The 13246-nt window shown below is 41.7% G+C and overlaps 1 pseudogene; it reads right to left on the bottom strand.

Annotated features, from left to right (window-relative positions):
* Window positions 1-10345: 10345 nt before the first annotated feature.
* On the bottom strand, window positions 10346-10445 carry LOC127116446 (uncharacterized; annotated as a pseudogene).
* Window positions 10446-13246: the final 2801 nt, after the last annotated feature.

Below are 13246 nucleotides of genomic sequence, written 5' to 3'. Positions count from 1 at the left end.
CTTGAGCACTGAGGTATAATGATCTCTTCTCCATGTAGTCTGGAAGACCTGGCCTGTTACTTGGCCAGGTGTAACACCCTTCTAAAATACCCCAAGTATATAATTAAAATAACACATATCAATCAGAGTAAATATGCAATCAAGGGTGTCACACAACATTTCACACCATAATAACTGTCATGCTCTTTCATTAACTCAAAACATAAAACATTTGCACAATACGCAGCGGATAGAGATCAAATCGATCATTCAAAACATGCAACATACTACATGTAAACTGGTTCAACAATCATCAACAACAATATTAAAAATGTTCCCTCCCGATGTTACATCTATCAGAGCATGACCCACTTAGGAGACTACACTAGACTCCAAGCATTAGCTTCCACTCAACTCATTTATTCGTTACCTGAAAAATAGTTGTAAGGGTGAGTTCCTCAATCGATATAATAAGCATTATAAATCATCATGTAATGCTAAGTAAATTCACACATTTCATCACCCTAATCGTAACATACATCCAGTAACGGCACATCAACTCAAACATCATACTTAATATCAACACAATTCCATTCCTCAATTAAATTAAATATCCATACAACAAGCCAACAAAATGCAACTCTAATGAGACTCGACTCGTCATGCATGTGGTACCATTCGGAGTAAAACTCCCAACTTAAAATCATTGCCATTTTATTGGGCATCAAGGCATAAGCCTTCAACTTTCAACTTAAAATTTGCCAATCCAGGCCAACGTGGTGTGAGCAAAGCTCTGACTTAATGCATATGAATGTACATGGCATACACGACTTTATAATTCCGACAACATAATAATAATAGCAACACAACAAGGTTTTCAACATAATCAACTTATAATCAACTTTGGCTCATCAAGCCTACAACTCAGTATTTTTAACAACTTTCCGTACACGGAACAACTTAACAACTCAGTCATACTTGCATCGACACTTTATAACACAAACCCAACAAATTTTACTCATCAAAATTGACTACAATATTACTTCATAATATAACTCAATCCCTACTATGTCACACACCAACCTAGGCAAATCACCAATTATGCTCACAACATTAAAATATCAATTTTTCACTTTTCCAATAGTGTTAACCGGTTAACGCCCTGGGTTAACCGGTTAACGCAGGACAAAACACATTTTCTGGCAAAACGCAACAGTGTTAACCGGTTAACGCCCTGGGTTAACCGGTTAACGCAGGCAAAACAACACATTTTCACAAAATATAACAGTGTTAACCGGTTAACGCCCTGGGTTAACCGGTTAACGCAGGCAAAACAGCAGTTCCTGCGCTAACACAAGGCAAAATGCAGAGTTCTCCGCATTTTCCGCCGTTGGAGGACTTCCGGACCTCCGATTCAATTTCCGTAAAAAGCTATACGTTCGGGGGAACACGACTCACACAATTACGGACTCAATTACAGCTTTAATACAACTTATTCATCACAATATTTCAGCATTCAACATCCCAATTAGGGTCACTTCAACGGTTTATCACTACCCATGACATGTTAATCTATAATACCCATTAAACGACGATAAACCCCCCTTACCTGAGATAATCCGGCAATCTCTAAGCTTCAAGATTTTCCGTTCTTCAACCTTTGCTCTCTAGCTCTTCCTCTTTGCCCTTTCTCCACTTTCCACTTTTCAGCCGCTTCTCTGTTTCACGTGAAAACTCTTTACCAAAAATGAAAACCCTTTTCTCTTATTCCAACTTATATATTTTCCACTAATTATTATTCCAAATAATAATAATAATAATAATCCAATAATCCAATAATTCAATTTATTTAATTAAATTAATAAATATATTATTAACTTAATTTAAATAATTCTCTTATTTTATTCGGGGTGTTACACCAGGCACCTGTCTGAAGTCCTCCTTAAGAGGCAATGTTTGTGTTTGTTTACATTTGTCCTTGTACATATTCAAAGACCTCCTGAGTGAAGAGGCATTGGCAGATACAAGGGATGTGCAATCCATCCCCTGCTATTCAGTTGAGTCATCCCCCTGCTCACACTACTGTGTTGATGCATTGGGATATTAACCCAAGATCCTTGTACTGTTGTACAGTTGAGTCAGTGTCTTAAGTGTAGAAGGGTTCCCACTTTCTGAACCCACACTTCATTGTCTATAGCTCACCCAGGCCAGGGATAAGAGCTGTGAAGTCTCATCTTTACTCACCTTTCATCAGCTTCACCCTAACTCTCAATGTTAGGGTTAAGAGCTAACATCACCCTGATACAGTTGGCTTGCTCTTGCAGCCTAACCTTTGTTTGATCCCCGTTGATTGCATATAGTGTGTGCTATTTGTGCTTGTGTGTTGGTGTTTCTTAGTTTAGCTTGCTTCCAGTGCAAGTTAGGGTTAGTTTGGCTTGCTCCCTGTGCAAGTCATGTTTAGGATAGCTTGCTTCCTGTGCAAGTTAGATAGCAACCTTGACTTAGGGATGATTTGCATGATAACATCTAGGCTCGAGTCGTAGTCTCCCTAGTTGTGTCTCCCTCTGTTATCTGGTTAGGCTAGTCCTGTGTCCCTTCGTAGGGGAACTACGTCGCCCTGATCCTCATACCAGATGAGGTACGTAGGCAGGAGATGAGCAGATCTCTCCGGGCGCCCTTTTTGTTTTGTCTTGTGTGTGTCAGGAGATGGATATAAGCCCAGCTATTGGCATTCCGTATCCTCTTGTTGTGTGCTTGGAGTCCGGTATAAGTCCATCAAGTGGCATCTGGTTTCCAGTGTGGGTGTGTTTTGGTTCGGAATCTGATGTAAGTCCAGCGATTGGCATTCGGATTCTAGGTTTGCCTGTTTTGTGTGGAGTTTGACGTAAGTCCAGCGATTGGTAGTCGATTTCCTGTGTTGTTTTGTTTGGCGTGCGTTAACCGAGCTACGGATGCTCTGATTCTTCTTAGTCCAAGAAGATACGTATGCATAGGATGCGACATCCTAGCGAGCATGTGTTTTTCCCCAGTCCGAACTACGTCGACTCTGATGTCTGTGCCTGACAGGCTACGTAGGCCCAGGATGTGATATCCTGCCGAGTTAGTTTCTTTTGTGTTCCTGTGTCTCTTTCAGCCTGTGTTTGATGTTTGTGAGCAGTGTTTTAGCAACCATATTCCTTCCTTTTGTGCGTGGATCCCGTCGAGTACGACGGATGCGTAGGGGTGCTAATACCTTCCCTTTGCATACCCGACTCCCGATCCCATTCTCTTTGGTCGCGAGACCATGTCTTTCCCAGGTTTACTTCGAGCGTTTCCTTTCCCTCTTTTGGGATAAATACCGCATGGTGGCGACTCTGTTGTCTTCGTTTCCCGCTGGTTTTTCGCGTAATGCGACAGCTGGCGACTCTGCTGGGGACAGAGAAGTTGACCTCTTGCTGGTCCATCTTCCCTAAGCGAGTCTCTCCTAGCGCTCTCTAGGTTAGGGTTTTGGTTGTTGTTTGCTGTTATTTATTGCATTCATTGCTTATTGTTTGCATTTATGTGTGCATTAATGTTTGCATTCATTCATATTCATCTGTGCGGGTTGTGTTGTGTTTCTCTGTTTGGGGTGGGAGTTACTCGAGGTAAAAGGCCCAATACCCAGGCTATGAGTGAAATCTAGGAAACCTAGGAATAAAGTGATTCATGGGAAGCGGGTGGTATGCGCCACTTAGCGGAACATTGATATCACGAGCAGTTCAGACCCTGGTGGGATATTATCGTTACATACTTCGGGTGTGTATATGATGATATTCTGCGAAAGGTTATTTATGCTGCGTTTCTCTCGACCTTACCCTGGCCTAGATGACACCCGTGAGTGGGGAGGGAATGATCGTCATTACAGGTACTGTAGCTGACTTGTTGGTGACTTGTTGGTGACTCTGGGTACTGATGGTGACTGTGAATTATGGACATTTATTTCTGGGACGCCGGAGTTCTGTCCGTGATTTATCAGCAGGGTCCGTTTATTTCGGATCCCGGGGTTGAAATTGAGAGTACTCGTTCAGAGGATCTGATTGTCGTCCGTTCAGTGGATGTTCCTGTGATGATAGTGATATAATCTCCAGTTCCGTTTATTTCGGAACTCCCCAAGTCGGATTTATGGTGACTTAGTCCCTCAGATGACTGTGATTGGTTCAGAGACTTAATGGGTCTTCAGATGACTTGGTGGCACTGTGACTTGCATCCATGCATTTGCATCATTATCATTTCGCATTCATCTGCATTCAACCCATGTCTATCCGTACTCAGGGTCCATTTTTTTGATTAAGATTCTGGTTGAAAGATATCCAGATGTCAGAATGTTATCGATGAAAAATTATCTGTCTCAGTGACGCCAGAATCAAAGGACAGAATTTTCCTGGTACGGATAGACATTGCATGCGTGAGTCATACTAACATTTTTGCTGTTTTGTAGGTGTCAGTGACTAATTGGTGCGCATAACTCTTCCGTTCAAATAGCTCAGACTAATGGATCCTCCCAACGCCGATATCTTCGAGTTGAAAGAGATGATAGGGGAGTTGTTCAAAGCCGTGCAGAGGCTCGCCTTGGGGCAGAAGGCGATTGCTGAGAGGTTGGATAGGATTGAAAGCTGGATGACAAAGGAGAAAGTTCAGGGGGATGCTCCGTCATCTATGGTACAGAAATCCTTTGGCGATAGTCAGCTTAAGAAGGTCGAATCAGGTGGTGTGCCTGTCCGAAAGGAGCACATTAGAGATCGGTATCACCCGTATGCTGCCGTTGCAACCACTTCTGTTGGTAGTTCATCGGCGCCACAGCAACAACCACCACCTCAACAGAAAGTATTGAAAGCTAAGAGTCAAGTCAAGAAGGGGAAGACGGATCGTCAGTTCGATAAACCACCTGTGACTTATACTCTTCTGTTCAGGAGGTTGAGGGATCTGGGGTTAGTTCGGCCGAGAATATTGATTCCTCTAGATCCGCATCGTAGGCCTGCAAATTACGATGAGAATGCCAAGTGCGAGTTCCATTCAGAGATACCCGGACACAACATTGAGGGTTGTAGGGCCTTTAAACATGTCGTTCAGGACATGGTGGACTCTAAGGCTATCAGCTTGGCACAGATAATGAATGATGATGTTAACCCCGTCCCAAAGCATGGTCCTGTAAAGGTGAAGGTAATGTCCGAGGACAAGAGAGGAACAAAGGTGATTGAGGGGGATCAGTTAAAAACCTCAGTGTCTGTGGTCTCAAGACATCTGATGAAGAGTGGAGCTTTCCCTAGTATTGATAACTGTTGTTTGGCTGTCGCCACAAGTGAGTGTGCAATGATGAGGGAGACGACTCAGAAGATGTCGGAAGTAGAAATGGACGATGTAAGATATAAAACACCCAGTCTGGCAGTTGAAACCGTCCAGGTGGAGAATGCCCTTGTTGCTGAGAAAGAGAAGAAGCTGTCCATTTCTTCTTATAAACAAGCTCTGGAAGTGGTGAAGAACAGAGAGGCCTAAGGCTGGGGAAGGATCATTGACATCGTGGTAAAAGCAGACATGTTTGGGGTCGGTTATCAGCCGGATCAAGAGTCGTCTAGACCAAACAAAGGATGTCGTCCACCGTACCCCTTTGTCAGTGCAGGAATGCTGGATCCTGATCACGCTTGTTCAGTGAGTGAAGAGATCGACTGTGACCGCGAGCTCGAGTTGTGGATAAGGTCGTGCATACCAGGAAACTGGAAGGTCTCCAAAAGCATCACTGTCGCTCATCCGGAAGTGTAGTATTTTTGGTTTTTAATTTTGTTTGCATGAAAGCCATACGTTTTACCCGAAACGTAATGGTCCATTGTAAGGGCCATCTCATGTGTTCCATTATGCAACATTTTGCATCAGTAATAAATGGATGTTTTTGTGATTAAAAGCGGTGTTCCCTATTTTTCAATTATTTTGCAGTTTAAAAATAAAAATGGCAATGTTTTTCTTTCTCTTTCCTTTTGATTTGTCTTGTTCCAACCTCAAAAGTGACTTTTCTCCTGATCTCATTGATAACAATTCGGTTACACCTCTGTATGACTTCGACAATCCGATCTATCATGCCGAAGAATAAGGCGAAGAAGATTGTGATCTGCTGGAATTAGCCAGGTTGTTAAGACAAGAGGAGAAGGTGATTCAACCGCATGAGGAGCGATTCAAGATTGATGATCCATGCACCGCCGAGGTCGGAAAGGAAGTGAAAGTTGGTTCCGTATGGAGGCGAGTGTCAAGAGCGAAGGCGATGCCAATCGGTCTCAGGAACACCGATGCCACGTATCAGAGTGACTTTGTTTCATGATATGATTCATCGTGGAATCAAATGCTATGTTGATGACATGATAGCAAAGTCCAAGCAGAAAAAGGGCATCTGGTGAAACCGGGGCAAGTCGTTTGACCGGGTTGAGACAACTCAGACTGAGGTTGAGTCCGAATCAGTGCACTTGTGGAGTGCTGTCCGGTAAGTTGCCGAGGCTTATTGTGAACGAAAGAGGAATCGAGGTCGATCCTGCAAAAAAAAAAAAAAGAGAAAGAAAGAAAGAAAAGGAAAAAAGGAAACAAGAAATGCCTGAACCAAAAACAAAAAGAGATCAAATGGTCAGGTAGAATAATGATTGCCAAGGGGCATGGAAAGATGAAAGAATAAGTTGCAGGAACCTCTGATTCTGATGCCTCCTGTGGAAGGAATAACTGTTAATCTGGTACTTGACAGCCCTCGAGGGGTCTATGAGGTGTGTATTGTGTCAGCATGACGAGTCTTGTCGAAAAGAGCATGCAATTTACCTTAGCAAAAAGTTTATCGACTGCGAAACAATACACTCACTGCTCGAAAAAACTTGATGTACTTTGGCATAGGCCGCTCGCCGACTGAGACAGTATGCTGGTTCATACCACCTTGTGGATGTCCAAGATGGATCTGATCGAGTATGTGCTTGAGAAGCTAGCATCAACCGGATGGGTTGCGAGATGGAAAATACTTCTGATCGATTCATGATATACAGCCCATTGATGATTATCAACCCAGGAGTTTGAGTTCCCTGATGAGGACATCTCGAGGTACTCAAATCGAAAGATTAAGAGTGACCGATCCCGGAGGAGGGGCCTGACCCTGAATCCACACGGATTCTGATGTCTGATGGGGAGAGTTTAAAGTGAATGAGTTAGTGCTTCCCCGATAACATTTGAATGCACCAACGATGGTGGCTGAGTACGAAGTTGGCATCCTGGGTACCGAACCACGATGCATGCATCTACTGGGGCAACGTCTTTCTCATTCAGTATGGGCTGGAAGTGATATTACCTACTGATATTATCTATTGAAGTCTAGGTCCCATTGTGAAGAGCCCTGATGGATCAAATTAGAGAAGGCTGAGTAGATGAGGACTCGGTATGACGCGTTGAGCCCGATTGAGGAAAAAGAGGCTGGCGGTTACTTGTCATGGGGCAGTGGTACCCAGTGAATGAAGCGTGTCGTTGACCGAAAAGTGTGACCTCGTGCGTATCACGTGGGAGATGTGGTGTTGAAAAGGATCCTTCCTCCTCAAGACGATCGTGGGGCAAGTGGACACACAGTTATGGATGTCCATTCGTGGTCAAAAAGGTTTCTCTGACAAAGCTTTGTTGTCGACGACCACGGATGACGAAGATTTTCCATCCCATGTGAATGCAGACGCAGTTAAAAGATACTTCGTGAAAAATTGACCCGCTGGACAAAAAAGAAAAGTCCAGGCAAAAAGGGGCATCCCGGCGAACCGAAAAAAAAGAGAAAAGGTTCGGGCAAAAGTTAGGAATAATAAAAGAAATGAACTGTACACCCGGCAAGACGAAAACCCCACAAGGGCGGCTTGGGCAAAAAAGGGTATCCCGGTGGACTGAAACCCGAAAGGGCGGTCCAGGCAAAAGAGGGATGATAACACGAAATTATATCACATTTTAAGACTTAACTTAATTAGATTATATTATCATTTACTTTAATTTATCCCATTTTATCAGATATTATGCAGTATTTCTTTTCTATTTACATCAGGTACCCATTTTGAAGCAAAAGTGAAAAAGGGAAGAAAAGGAGGTGTAAAAAGCAATAAAAAGGAAACAAACAACCAAGACCAAGCCCAGCCCAAAGAAAGCGCACGTTGCCCCTGTGACGGGCGTCACAAGGAGTGTGACGAGCGTCACACTAAAAGCACTCCTGTGACGAGCGTCACACATGGTGTGACGAACGTCACACATGGTGTGACGAACGTCACACCAGTCCTCTATATTTTTGGCGCAAGGAACTCAACTGACCACGTTGAAGCCTACTTCCACGCACGCTTAACCCTCGGAACGAGACCACGCACACGAAAACCCTTGAAAAGTAGTTACACCAGCAGCTGTATAAATAGCAGCTAATTGGGAACTTTCAAAGAGAGTTTTTGCACGCTCAGTTTTGCGGAAGCTCTGCCAAATTTATTTTTCACGCCTTTGCTTATTTTTCTTCCTTTCCAACATTGTTCATTTTATTTATTTCTTTTGCAAGTTTTACTTTCTCTTTTCCCCTTGCAATTTATCTTCCCCGTTTTTAGCTTTTAGATATTTTTCGCGTAGTAGTTTCTACACCGGAAACTACTGTGCAACTTTATACCGGATTTAACCTTACGTTATATTCCAGTTTTATTTCCTTGATTTAATTTACTGTTTAATTGAAGAATCCAAGAACAAATCCTACCGGCTTGTGGTGGAGTGTTCAAGACCATTGTATTACGCATTCAGGTTCTTTAATCGTTATTTAATTTTTAATGTTTTATTCTATTGTTTATTCATATTGCCTGCCTGGAATGAGTCTGTTTATGCATGATATAAATTCTTATTTATTTAGCATGTCTGGCTAATTTGCCTAGGTATCGGTATGTAAAGTAAGCAGAAAAAGGGGTCGAGACTGAGTCGGTCTATCTAAACTTAAAATTAGAATCAATCTTTTTACGGTCTCAACTTACAGGTTTAATAACAAGATTTCTTACAAAAAGTAAAGAACATAAAGAAGTTAAAACCAACAGAGCGAGAGTTTGAGGTTTTGACTGGACAGTGTGAGTTAGGCATTAATTCTAGATCAGGGCGAGAGCAAGTTTTAGAGTCAATTAAATTCTGACCTTTTCCAAAAAGTATTTTTAAAGATCGAATGTGAGGACGAGAGTTAAGCATTTGGATTTAATCATATAACCTAAGTCAACAGAGCGAGAGTTTGAGATAAGGGTGTTTAAAACGGTCAGTATTTTCTTAAAAAGAGTTTCTGCAACTTTATTGCTTTCAAAATATGGTTTTTGACTTAATTATAAGTGACAGCAACATTAATATAAAATCATGGTTTATTCAACAGAGCGAGAGTTTGAGATAAAACCTTTAACCAATAAAGTTAACTGAAACGATTTATTTTAAAAACCTGGAAACCGACAAAGACTTGATTCCCTAGTTTTGACGAACTACATACCGATATCCGTTTTATTGATATTTAATCTAGATATTAATTTAGCTCTTAGTTTTTCCCCAAACAATCAAACATTTTCACCTTAGATTTACGTAGTAACTTTAGATAACGGTATATCGATTCATAAGTCCCTGTGGGATCGATATCTTTTAAAACTACGCGATAGAACTGTGCACTTGCAGTTTGTATCCCATTCTCGACTCACACAGTCGAGCGATCAAGTTTTTGGCGCCGTTGCCGGGGACTTTTATTCAATCGATATCGTAACTCTTCCGTTACGCTGTAGAGACTAAGGTTTCTTTTTCCTTCTATTCTTTCTTTCGTTGATTTGTATGCCACGCACTCGCTCTCAAGGCGAACCGCTCTATTTACGAATCAACGATATCGAACTATATCTCCGAGTCTTACGACGAATTTGGGAATATCGTGCTGAAAACAATCTCCCTCCTATAAACCTTCCTGATATCAAAAACGTTTTTCCTTCTTTAACCGAGATGGCAGAACCAGCTCGTGCTCTTAGAGATTACGCCGCTCCATCGCAAGATGAACCGCATTCAAGTATTGCTCCGCCCGCAATCGAAGCAAACAACTTTGAACTTAAACCTTCGTTGTTGCAGGCTGTGCAACAGAACCAATTCTCTGGAAATCTTACCGAAGATCCAAACCTTCATTTATCCGTATTTGTTCAATACGCTGATACTGTTAAAGCTAATGGTGTCACTTCAGAGGCAATTCGACTTCGTCTTTTTCCTTTCTCATTAAGAGATAGCGCTAGAAGATGGCTTCAATCTCTCCCTTCCAACTCAGTCACCACATGGAACGAGTTGAAGAAAGTTTTTCTTGCCCGATATTTTCCACCAAGCAAAACAGCTATGTTAAGAGCCCAGATAAACGGATTTAAACAGAAAGACAACGAGTCTCTTTTCGAAGCATGGGAAAGATACAAAGACATGATGAGACTTTGCCCACACCATGGTTTGGAAGACTGGTTAGTAATTCACACATTTTATAATGGTCTCTTATACAATACAAGGTTAACAATAGACGCCGCTGCAGGTGGTGCACTAATGAACAAACCTTATGCTGATGCTTACCAGCTTATCGAGAGCATGGCCCAAAACCACTATCAGTGGGGAACCGAACGAACAACAGTGGAAAAACCTCAACCGAAAACTGGCATGTACGAGATAAGTAACCTTGATCACGTTAATGCAAAAGTGGATGCTTTGGTCCAGAAGATTGAAAGTTTAAACGTATCACCTCCAACCGCCGTGGTTGCTATAACTCAGAATTGTGAGGTCTGTGGAATCCAAGGCCACACTCCTGCGGAATGTCAACTCTTGACTGGAATCCAAACAGAGCAAGTAAACTATGCTCAAGGAAGCCCCTATTCGAATACCTATAACCCAAATTGGAAGAACCATCCAAACTTTTCATATAAGAGTAATAATGCTCTATACGCACCTGGACAGTCTCCGAATCAAACCCCATCTGTACCTCCGGGATATCAGAAACCGAATCCTAACAATAATAACCCTAGAAAATCCAACTTGGAAATCATGATGGAAAACTTTATAGCTTCCCAACAACAAACCAATAAAGATTTCTTAAACCAGAACATACACACTGGCGAACAACTTAAACAACTAGCAAGCAAAGTAGATGCCTTGGCTACCCATAACAAAATGTTAGAAACACAAATATCTCAAGTAGCTCAACAACAAGCACCTACTGCTGCACCAACTGGTACATTCCCTGGACAGCCCCAACCTAATCCGAGAAGCCAAGCTCATGCAATTATATTAAGAAGTGGAACGGAAGTGGAAGGACCGTCTGATCCAAGGATAGAAAACCAAAACCCTAAGAAATCTACTGAGGAAAGTGAACCTAAGGAAAAGGAAGAGAGTAATAAGGATACCCTAGAAAAGAAGGAACCTTATGTACCTCCACCACCTTACAAACCACCTATACCTTACCCTCAAAGGCTTGTTAAAACCAAAGATGTAGGCCAATTTAGAAAATTTGTCGATCTCCTTAAACAATTAAACGTTACAATTCCGTTTACCGAAGCTATTACGCAGATGCCCTCATATGCTAAATTCTTAAAAGAAATTCTTTCTAATAAAAGGAAACTTGAGGATAGCGAAACCGTTACACTCCCTGCCGAATGTAGCGCTATAATCCAAAACATGCCCCCTAAACTCAAGGATCCGGGTAGCTTCTCTATACCCTGTCACATAGGAAAATTTGTCATCGACAAAGCCTTATGCGATTTAGGAGCCGGAATTAGCGTTATGCCTTTATCCATATGTAAGAGACTGGAAATGGGAGAATTAAGACCGACCAAAATGTCTGTGCAATTAGCAGATCGTTCCATCAAATATCCTGTAGGAATCCTTGAAAACGTTCCCGTACGCATAGGTCAATTTTACATTCCCACTGACTTCACAATTATGGACATTAGAGAAGATGATACTACACCTATTATACTAGGAAGACCATTCTTAGCAACTGCCGGTGCAATCATAGACGTAAAACGAGGAAGACTCACCTTCGAAGTAGGTGAAGAGAAAATTGAATTCATTCTTTCCCAATTCTTGAAAGCACCTGCAATAGAAGATACATGTTACTTCATGGATATCATCGATGAATGCATAAAAGAAGCAGAGTCAGGAGAAGACAAATCATCAGACTATCTTTTAGAAGACAAATCTAAACAATGCTTAGCAATAACACCGGACCCTACGCAGTGTCTTAACAAACCAACCCCTGATTTGAAAACACTTCCCAAAAATCTGAGATATGAATTCCTAGACTTAGAACTTGAACGACCTGTGATAGTCAATGCAGATCTAGGAAGACTCGAAACAGAAAAACTCCTACATATCTTAAGAAAATATCCAACCGCACTAGGATGCCACATAACCGATCTTAAAGGAATAAGCCCTTCTATTTGTATGCACCGCATCATGTTAGAAGAAGACGGTAAAACCTCTAGGGAACACCAGAGAAGACTAAATCCGATCCTAAGTGAGGTAGTAAAGAAAGAAATAACCAAGTTATTGGAAGCAGGTATTATATATCCTATATCTGATAGCAAATGGGTCAGTCCTGTACACGTTGTACCAAAGAAAGGAGGCATAACCGTTATTGAAAACGAAAAAGGAGAAACTATAACTAAACGAATCGAATCGGGATGGAGAATGTGCATTGATTATAGAAAACTAAACAAAGCAACCCGAAAAGATCATTTCCCTTTACCATTCATTGACCAAATGTTAGAACGATTAGCTAAACATTCACATTTCTGTTATTTAGACGGTTATTCAGGCTTCTTTCAAATACCAATTCACCCTGATGACCAAGAAAAGACAACATTCACATGCCCTTTTGGTACCTTCGCTTATAGACGAATGCCGTTTGGTCTGTGTAATGCCCCTGCAACTTTTCAAAGATGCATGATGGCAATTTTCGCCGACTTTCTCGAAAACATCATGGAAGTATTTATGGATGACTTTTCTGTATACGGACAAAGTTTCGAAGAATGCCTTGAAAACCTGGAAAGAGTTCTTGAGCGATGTGTAAAAGTAAACTTAGTACTTAATTGGGAAAAGTGCCACTTTATGGTACAAGAAGGCATTGTTTTGGGACACATCATCTCGAACAGAGGAATTGAAGTAGACAAAGCCAAAATAGAGGTAATCGAAAATCTTCAACCCCCAAGAACCGTGAGAGAAGTACGAAGCTTTTTAGGACACGCCGGTTTTTACCGACGATTCA

The sequence above is a fragment of the Lathyrus oleraceus genome, chromosome 1, assembly GCF_024323335.1.
Source record: "Lathyrus oleraceus cultivar Zhongwan6 chromosome 1, CAAS_Psat_ZW6_1.0, whole genome shotgun sequence".
NCBI lineage: Eukaryota > Viridiplantae > Streptophyta > Magnoliopsida > Fabales > Fabaceae > Lathyrus > Lathyrus oleraceus.
Note: the sequence above shows the minus strand (reverse complement) of the source record. Positions and strands in the feature narration are given on the sequence as shown.